At 27.6% G+C, this 11,049-nt stretch overlaps 1 pseudogene; it reads left to right on the forward strand.

Moving 5' to 3' along the window:
- Positions 1 to 251: 251 nt before the first annotated feature.
- LOC145954670 (secreted RxLR effector protein 161 pseudogene) lies at positions 252 to 917 on the forward strand (annotated as a pseudogene).
- The last annotated feature ends 10,132 nt before the right edge of the window (positions 918 to 11,049 follow it).

The following is an 11,049-nucleotide window of genomic DNA, read 5'->3' on the forward strand; positions in this document are numbered from 1 at the left end:
TTTTAATGTAGTCAAAATCTTGATAGACATTTCTATCAATACCATGGTAAAAAATCAATGTTGATGACATAATTTTTGGTGCCATTAATGAAAATATCTGCCAAGAATTTTCCAAGCTTATGCAGGATGAATTTGAAATGAGTATGATGGGAGAACTGAAGTTCTTCTTAGGACTTCAAATCGTCTAGTCAGACGAAGGTGTTAAAATTCATCAAACAAAAAACACTAAAGAACTGCTACAAAAGTTTAAGATGAAAGATGCGAAACCAATGAAGACACCAATGCATCCTTCAACAACTCTTGGTCTAGACGAAGAATCACCAGACATTGATAGCACAATGTACCGAATAATGGTTGGTTCTCTCTTGTACCTAACAGCGTCGAGACCCGACATCATGTTTAGTGTCTGCATCTGTGCTAGGTTCCAAGTACGACCTAAGGAGGTACATTTGCAAGCAGTTAAAAGAATTTTAAGATATCTAAAAGGAACACCTAACGTAGGCATCAACTTTTATAGAAGCCAAAACTTTTCTCTTCTAGGATATTGTGATGCAGATTATGCAGGAGACAAATGGGAGAGAAAGAGCACTAGTGGAGGATGCCATTTTCTTGGTCGTTACTTAGTTTCATGGACTAGCAAGAGGCAAAGCACGATTGCCCTATCCACTTATGAAGCTGAGTATGTTGCCACAGGACAATGTCTCATGCAGCTACTATGGATCAAACATCAACTGGAAGACTACGACATTTATGAAAGTAGTATTCATGTACTCTGCGATAACACTGCTGCTATTAACATTTCAAAAAATCTTGTTCTGCATTCTAGGACTAAGCATATAGAGATTAAACATCATTTCATTAGAGATCATGTGCAAAAAGGAACATTTGAACTGATTTATGTTAAGACTAAAGAATAACTTGCTGATATCTTCACTAAACCCCTTCAAGAAGACAAATATGTCTGGCTGAGAGATAGACTAGGAATGGAGTTGATAGATGATCACTAGAATGTCATACTCACCCTCTATTTCTTTTTGCTAATTACAAAGGGGCAGAGAAGAAAGCATAAAATCTATCAAACTAAACCCAATCACGTAGTAAGGGGGAGAGCATTAACTTAGGGGGAAAAACCTTAGATGAAACAGAATGATTATAGTATCCCCTACATTACATGATAGATTATGCTCTGTATTTGGTTACATGCTCTGTATTTGATACGAACTTGATAGATTATATTTATCATCATCAAAAAGGGGGAGATTGTTAAGTCAGACGAAGCGCATTCGCAATTCCCACCAAGGTTTTGAATATGAAAAATATAATACATATTGTTATTACAAACATGTGCATTAGTGTTTCAGTTGGATAACGAAAAGTCCAAACAATGGGATATGTTCAAACATAATCTGGCTAGACAAAATGTCAGACGAGATTCAGGTTTTCGAATCCAATACAAAGTCTATCAACAAAAGCCTGAGGCATCAGACGCATATTGGCCAATACATCAATATGAATGACCAAGGTATCAACAAGAAGTGACTATCAGAAAGAACCAATATAGAAGATGAAGTTACCACTTCCACACTTAAACGAAAAGGGTCGTCAAGATCAGACGTAATATCTTGTAAACAGACGATGTAGAGAATGCTGAAGCACGTTTGAAGTCCACTAATCACATTGAAAGGAATTATATAAGAAACACACAAGAGGACATCATCAAAAATTGGGCGAGCATGCATTCACAAGTCAAAGCTGAGTGCGTCAGAGAAAGGACACCTACTTTTCAGAAAAAGACAGCACTGCAACGGCTAAACTGATGAGAAAAGTACAAATATAATGAGATCATGATTGGAGTCAGATATCGATGAAATCAACTACACAAAAAAGCTCCACAAATACAATAAAATATTTAATGCAAGATCAAATGCATTAAATGAGAAGATCTGCATGAACATGAACAAAACCTCCATCTACAACGACACAAGTCTACGCTGCAACGGAAAAATTCAAATTTGAAGCAACGGGCAGATTTATCAACAATATATAAATATTGAGGTCAAGAAAAAGAAGAGAGAGAACAGAGAAGCTGAGAAAAACGAGCAATACGAAAAAGAAAATCAAGAGCATAAATCAATCTTTTTCTTCTCTAAAAAGATTTCCTGTATATATGTGTGAGTGTTGCCAATAGTTTATCCTCTCTACGAGAGTAACCAAACACTTAGACACCTATCTCAGAAAAACTAAGGTTACGCACCTTAGTGAGTGTAGAAGTTATCCAATCCTCTCTGTGAGAGTAATACACACACTCAAAACCCACAACTGTTGTAAAGCCTGAAGAGGCTGGTAGAACGAATACTTGTGAACCAGAAGTGGTTGAGAATACTAGCGTTGGTGAGTGAAGCCGATGGGCCAGAAGTGGTCGAGAGTACTTGTAGAACCAGAAGTGGTTAAGAATACTAGCGTCTAGTTGACGAGCCAGAAGTGGCTGAGAATACTTGTAATCCTTTGTGATTAGTGGACCCCTTCTGCGGAAGGAAACTAGACGTAGCTCAGATTGAGTGAACTAGTATAACTATTTGTGCATTCTCTTTACTTTCCAACATTACATACTTTGCACCTGATTTACTTCGTTTTTCAACAAAGCTTTGGACGAAAAGTTAATTGATCTTGTTGAAACTACTTTCCCATACGATAACGTTTTCCAGACTGAAAACCATTTTACTTTATCTTCTACGTTGAAAATCAGTTTTGTTAAAACAAAAGTCATGAGACGAAGATTCTACTTAAAACTGCCAATAGCACTCTTGCGAAAACGTTTAAAAAAAATTCCTTCGAATTCAAACACACACATTCAACCTCCCCTTCTGTGTGTATTTCCGCTAACTTCAAGTTGGTGGGTCGGGGCAAATGGATGGGGCTAGTCCGTTTTGACAGCCCAACTTATAGAGTAATATATATATATATATATATATATATATATATATATATATATATATATATAAATTACTAGAGTCAACCTAGTAGTAAAATAACATGTACATGATATTATGTTCAAATCTTGTTGTCATTATTATAATATCTACATATAAAAAATGAACTTAGATATTAAATCCAGTGATTTCAATCACTTTAAATTTATTTTTATAAAACATTATAGCATAATTATATCACATGAATTATTAATTTTTTGTTCAATATATTAATTGTTAAGGAGAAATTATTTTATTTTTAATCATACTATTAATGCGAAGTATCTTTCAACTTTGTGAATGACTAATCTTTGTCAAGAAAATTGGTTGATCATCTTTAATATGATTTCCCTTTCCAACCACCCTTATTCATACAACAAGATTCGAGTTTAAGGCTTTACTTTTAAAGATTAAGTTGGGTTCTATTAGATCAAAAGGCGATCTTAGACCCCTCAAACTTTAAGTTTTTATGATAACAAACATAGATATTTTATAAGAGAAATTTTTTTAGATCCAGCCTTAAAATGAATAGACATAAGACAATCTATTAAGATGATTAGTTATTAAGACATTAAATCTCACAAATGAAGCACTTCTTCTGATAGACAAATATTTTGTATTTATATCATTTATGATGTCTAATAACAAGAATCATCTTATCTACATGATTCCTTAATTAACAAATTGAATGAAAAAACTTCTTCGGTACTAACAATTCACTAAAAGAACTAAAGGTGTGTTTTGCATTAGAAAAAAGACTAGCATATCTCGTAAAGCTACATAAAAAGTTGATTCAAACTAACACACACGTGGTTCCTCTATTTTAATACACAAAAGGTGATAAATAACTTATTTGATCAAATAAAAAGTGATAATTTGGTGAAATGCATTTAATGCAAACATTTAATGCATTAATGAACATTTCTCTCCATATCAAATGAACATGAAGACAAAGGAAACAAGCAGACACTCAAGGATTTGCAATGGTCATCTTTATGAAGCATTTGTATAAAGAAACTTGAAGATTTAAAAGAAATAAAAGAGATAGATTTGACACGAACATCATTATACATTTATTTCTAAGCCTTGTAGTTAATCATTTTTAAGTTTGTGTTATTGCTTTGAGCTTGAAGAGACTTGACTATAAAAAAAATACTTGGTTGTTAAACCATGAAGATGTTGTATTAAAAGAATACTTGAGTAGTTGTTTGAAGAGGCAAGTCAAAAGGTTGAGCCATAAATGACTTATGAAAGAATATTTGTATCTTTGTAAAAGATAGTGAAACTTGATTGAGTTGATCAATAATTAAACATAGCCTCGGTGGTTAAGATGAATTGGGGTAAAAATACTGTGTTCTTTTTACTTCACTCTTTGTTTGCTTTCTTACAATCTTACTACTACTTCCTTGCTTTAAAAAGTGTTGAGTTTTTGATAGACATTATTCAACTCCTTCTAATGTCTTACTTTTCTTCACAGGTTCCACTTAGATAACTTTGTTATTGAAAAGTTACTAGTATTTTAATTTGTGCATTTCATAAGTTTAATGTTTATTATATAAATAAAATTTATAATAGGTTATATTAATTTAATATTTATATTTATTTGTAATACAAACACATACAAATTAAAATAGGTAAAAAAAATTAAAAATATTCTTAAAAATCTCCTTATTAAAGAAAATTACCTATAAATATTTTTATTTTTTAAACATAAGCATCTAAAAACCCTATCTACAATTTTAATAATTTATATAATACTCATATCGGATCTAAAGTTATTCTTGAATATTTTTTTTGGCAAAAATACATTTTTTGTTCCTTATATTATTTATTAGTGTCAATTTAGTCCCTTTAATTAATTGAATCAATTTAGTCTCACATCTTTAAAATGTATCTTAATGTTTGATTTTCCATTTTCTCCGTTTAAATACTTAACAGATTTGACATGTGTCATGCTACGTTTCATGTTGTCATGACACATGTCATACTGTCATGCTATCATGTCATCACGCCACGTGTCATGCCATGTGTCATGATGTCTAGCCATGTGGCATGACAACATGACACGTGACATAACACGTGTCATATCCGTTAAGTATTTAAACGGAGGAAACGAAAAATCAAACATTGAGATACATTTAAAAGATGTGGAACTAAATTGATTTAATTAATTAAATTTGGATTAAATTGAATCTAATAAATAATATAAGGAACGAAAAGTATATTTTTGCCATTTTTTTTCTTACCACGAGTATCCACTCGGTCGAAAACTAATTATATTTGCGTTACTATGAATGATGTTGACTCAACAAATTTTTGCATATGATAAGGATAAAAATAAATTTTTCGGTAAGCATATCATCATCACAATATGTAATTTGATTACAAGGTGCCTACATGCTATGCTAACACAACAATTTATTGATATATAGGGAGGAAAGATTCACTTATTTCAAAAGTAAGTTTTGATAAATTTACTCTAGTTAATAATTCATATTCCACGTCAAATTTTAATGATCCAACCGTTAAATTAAAATTTATTAATGTATAGATCAAGTTTACAATTTTTTAAGAAATTTGAAAACTATATAATATTTCGTTATATAAATTCAAATTTACATATAAAATACTTTATCTATGAATTTGAATATGAAATGAAGTATCAAATAGTTTTCAATTTTTTTTAAATTATAAATTTGATATATGTATTAAGAAATTTTAATTTAACGGTTGAATATTTAAAATTTGATATAAAATATGAGTTATTAAGTAGAGTAAACCTACCGAAACTTACTTTTGCCCCCTATTTGGTAAGGGGGAGGAAACAAAGGGAATAGAAAGGAATAGATGAGAATTAATTTGATAGAGAATAGGTAAGGAAATAGAGTGAAATTTATAGTTAATTGGTAGAGTGAAATTAGGTGAAAAATAGAGGTGCATTGATATTTAAAATTGTATTTTATTAAGTCAATTTTTTATGTAAAAATAAATAATATATAAAATTACCGTTTTAACCTTTCATATATTAATATCAATCGATACCTTTTTTTTTAAATTTTTTTATCTAGATAATACATTATAGTGATAGTCTATTGGAATATATGGTGAGTGTGATTCTCCATTTTTTATACACATAATGAAATACAATTCTAGTATATTGCAATATGGTGAGAAATTTGAAAATCACAAGTCAACCATAAATCAATATCACAAATACCATGATTCAATATCAAGTATAACTATTCACCATATCTGATTAGCATGCAATTGGTCCAATATCATATATCATAATCGAATATCATAGTGACCATAATGAAATATCACACAACATAATGAATATAGGTGAAATATTATACACAATATATTCAAATATAGTTTAACATTATGCAATATACCTAACTATATTCGAATATCCAACACAAAAAATTCAAATATCATACAAAAATATAGGTACCAATACACAACATATTTGAATACGATATACAATATAAATGCACATAATGGTTTGTTTTATATTCAAATATGATACACAATAAAAGGTACCCAATGAAAGTCACAAGAGTAAAAACAGACGTGTTGTTGAAAGAGACTGAGGACATTGATGTCTTTGACCTGAATTCTGTTCAAATCTTTCATTTTTTTTAAGGTAATTACTGTTTAGATGAATCTCATATAAATTCCACTTAAATTTCTTCCTTTTTCCTTTACTAAACATGACTATCTTTTTTATTATTCCACTTTCCTCTCTCCTCCTCCCCTCAAATTTATCTCTGTTAAGCATAGGGTTGAAGTAATTGGATCTTATTTTTTAGTAACCATCTATATAGTTTCTATTTTTATTAGACATTTTTACAACAAAATTTAAAAAAAAAACACTTAGGGGGTGTATTGGATTAGGATTTTAAAGGACTTTTTTAGTTGAAAAAAGTCCTGTGAATTTTAAAAGACTTTGCAAGATTTTCATGACTTTTAAGATTTTGTAGGATTCCACAAGACTTTCAATCAGGATTTTAATGGATTATGCAAGACTTTTAAGTTAAGATTTTAATGGATTCTGTGGGACTTTGTGAACTTTGCAGAATTTCATAAATTTTTGACATAAGATAAGAATTCAAGATTTTTTTCATACATTCAAATTTAAAAAGAGTCAAATATAAAAAATAATAAAAAACAATAATGTCTGGATAAATAATAATAATTTTTTGTAATATCATGTCGTTCTAAAAAGAATTCACCCACATATCCATAGCTATACTAGTCCTTCAAACATTAGTATCTTTTCGCTCTTGCTCCTGTGTTTTAATAATAGACTTAAAATTATGATTTTTATTAATCAGTAATGTTGAAGATGAAGGTTCGTCCATCACTTCAATTGAAAATTTATCATAATGACATTTTTTACGAAGAAAGTTATGTAGTTCACACATGCTAAAAATTATTTTAAACAACATTTCAAATTTTTTATAATTTGTGGTTTAACATATTTTATTTATAATTTTATAAATGATTAAAAAAAATAGTGGGACAACTACCCTACTCTCTTATAACTAAATATGTCCCTTCATTTTATATCGGTACTAAAGTAAATATTTACAAACATCAATTGAGAGAAAAAAAAAATATCTGAAATATGTTACAGGTACAATTTTTTTTTTAATTTTTAATTGCTTTCAATTATTCGCTCGTGAAGAAATATTTTTAGTATTGAATTCTAAGATACTGCAATGTCTTATGTTAATTTTCTTTTTTAAAATATAAAAATATTAATTTCATAATATAAAAATTTAAAAAAATAAAATTCATAATAAAAAAAAGAAATAAAATAATTGTTGAGTGAATGATAACAATAACAAATTCAAGAGAGGGAGAGATCACAGTTTTTATGTTGAGAGGGTTCTTCTCCCAACTAAGATCCATTCTTATCTCATTCTATTTACAGAAATCCTAACTCAAATTCATCTTTCACACACAAACACACACACACACACACACACATATATATATATATATATATATATATATATATATATATATATATATATATTGTTCTAATAAATCTAAATTGATTACAAGGTCTTGAAGATCTATAGTTGATTATAGAGATAATGATATCAATTTTAGCTTTCACCTTTCCCTTTTCTTGACGCGTGTTATAAAAAAAATTACTACTTAAAAGTTAAAATTTCAAGTGTTTTCTGTGTTATATAACTGAGAAACAATCTCAATTAAATAGACCAAAATAGAGCAAGTCAATTAAAGAGAACGGAGAGAAAAATAGAGCAAGTTAATGACACTATCATTTATGTATAGAAATTTCACCAAATAGGATAATAGAATGAGAACAGTAATACAATATTATATATAAGTAATAGTGATATTATTAACAAGAGAAAAAAAATGGAGAAGACATGAACATAGAAAAAAAAAATAGATGAAAAATCCACTTGGAAATTCTTGAAGCACTTGAAAAGTCACTTCAAACAATCTTCCAAAATCATGGGTTTGGATAGGATTGTTTTATGAATTTGGTATTTATAGATACCACTAAAAAGTATCAAAATCCCTCTAATACAACAATCCTTTAAAATTCTTATATTTTTGAATATCAATGGATTATTTTTAAGTTGTAAAAAGTCTCAAATGAATACCAATGGATTTTAATGAACTCTTTAAAAAATCTTAAAAATCCTGATTGAATACCACTGAATTATTTTTAAGTGACCTAAAGTCTTGATTGAATACCAATGAATTTTTTTACTCAAAAAAAGTCTTTTAAAATCCTATGAAATCTTAAACTAATACACTCCCCTTAGTATGATTATCTATTTTAATATTTTAATATCTTAATTTTTTTTGATAATTTTCTTTCAAAATTATTTTTTTTATAATTTTTTTAAAAAGTCTTGAAAACAAATATAAAGAACACGAAGTGCCCGAATTTTAAACGTGATGTGTTGGGAAACGGATGAACTTTTATCTGTAATGCACCGATTGTGAAACGAAACGAACTTCTTTATTCGTGTGAAACCTACTAAGAAACTGATTTTTAATTTGAAAGGAAAATTTCATAATGGTGGCATAGTTAATGTCCAAAACCGTTCATTCTGCAATTTCCAATAGGTTGACAATCCCACCTATCATTTATTTTTTGGAAGGATTTTCGCATCACCATTCAAAAGTTTAATTGAAACTCAAAATTAAGGATTGATCGGTTTAAAATAATATTTTTTTATTTTTATTTTTAATTAAAATATTGTATTATGATCCATATAAGATGATTAAAAAAGAAAACAATCAACTGAAAGAGATAATATTTGTTAACTTAACATTTAATTGCTGACTATTTAAAAAACTAATAAAATTAGTAACGATATATAACAATAACATAATGACTGACTTATATAATAAAATTAAAATTTAGAGATTTAGATATACAAAATTCTTTTAACAACTTTTCAGTTATCTCTATCATTTTTTATGAACTAAATTGAGATATATAAATAATAAATTTTCTCTTTAATATGATAATTAGTAATAGTACATTAAATAAAAGTTTTATTTATTTATTTATTTATTTATTTTATGATGATAATAATGTGATTAAAATACAGGATTTTGTGTTGTATATATTGTTCAAACCTTTTATTTATGTTTAGTTTATTGTTAAAATCTTGTAAACTTACGTTCAACGGAAAATATAAGAAAAATTATTTTGTATTTTAGTATTTTGAAACGCGTAAAAATCATTAAAAAAAAATGAATTTTCAAAGACGCTTTAAATTGGCTATTTTTGAATACGTTATATATGTACAAAACACACTTCAAACAACAAAGCAGTATTTTGACAAAATAAAATTTACTAATAAATGTATACTTAATAATCAGAATCATTAAAGTCCATTTAGGTAGCATGTATAGGATTTTAGCTTGTTGCTATTATTGATAAAAAAAAAATATCAAATTAACATTGATTTTTTTTAAGAGTTTGAAGTTGAGTTATCTAATACGAGTCCCAATTTTTTTTAATGATAAATGATAATATTAGCCTATTTTATAGTATATCATCATCAATTATTATTTTTAAAAAAAATAAGAAATACATAAAAGCAATGCAAAACAAGAAAAATAGAAGCTACATGAGAAAAGAGTACTCAAGACCTCAACTTGAACAACAAACATAATTCAGAAAGGCATATAGACCAGACAATCAACACATAAGGAGAATTTACATGTAACTTAACCAATCAATATTTATTATTTGAATGATCATGGATAAAATTGATTTCGGTTAAAAATGATTTTAAAGTAATCTTATTTATTATTGAGAGTTTTTATTATAAAAACAAGTTAGTAGTAAACTCAATATGAAATTTTTAATCCAATGCATAAGTTACATAAATTTAGAATCAATTATGATCTAAAAGCAAATTCTTAGACATGAAATCAAATATAGGAAAATTAATTTCAAATTTTATTAATTGATATTTCAATATAATATTAAAAAATTTAAAGTAAAACTAAACACATACTAAATGCATGTATAGTTTTAATTTTCTTATGCAAATATCCACATGACAAAAGGTGATTAATTTTCTTATATAAATATCCACATCACAAAAAAGAGGTTAATTTTACATAGATGAATATAAAAAAAGTTAACATACACATAAACATCGCATAACTAAACATTAACAATTTTAGGGTTTTAATAGTAACATTGACTTTAGTTAACACATAATTAGTTAAGTTGATTTTTCCTTTGACTCGAGGTGTCATGTTAAAAACAAAAAGAATAAAAAAATATTTTTTTATTCACTATTTCTCAAATAAATCATTAAAAATAACAAATAAACTAAACATAAGCTAATGTTTTTATAATAAAAATTTTATAAAAAAATCAAACACAACTAGTTTGACTATTGATTTCTTTTCTTTTCTTTCATTTTACAGACCACATTTCAGTAAAACATTTTAACGTTTTCTCCAACCAAACCAACCAACCGTTCTCAAGTTCCTTAATAAGCTTTGCGTGCAACTGTGCATTATAAAATTTCTGATCACACTTTCCTAATTGCATTCT

Source organism: Cajanus cajan, chromosome 2 (assembly GCF_000230855.2).
Source record: "Cajanus cajan strain Asha chromosome 2, NIPB_CcT2T_4, whole genome shotgun sequence".
NCBI lineage: Eukaryota > Viridiplantae > Streptophyta > Magnoliopsida > Fabales > Fabaceae > Cajanus > Cajanus cajan.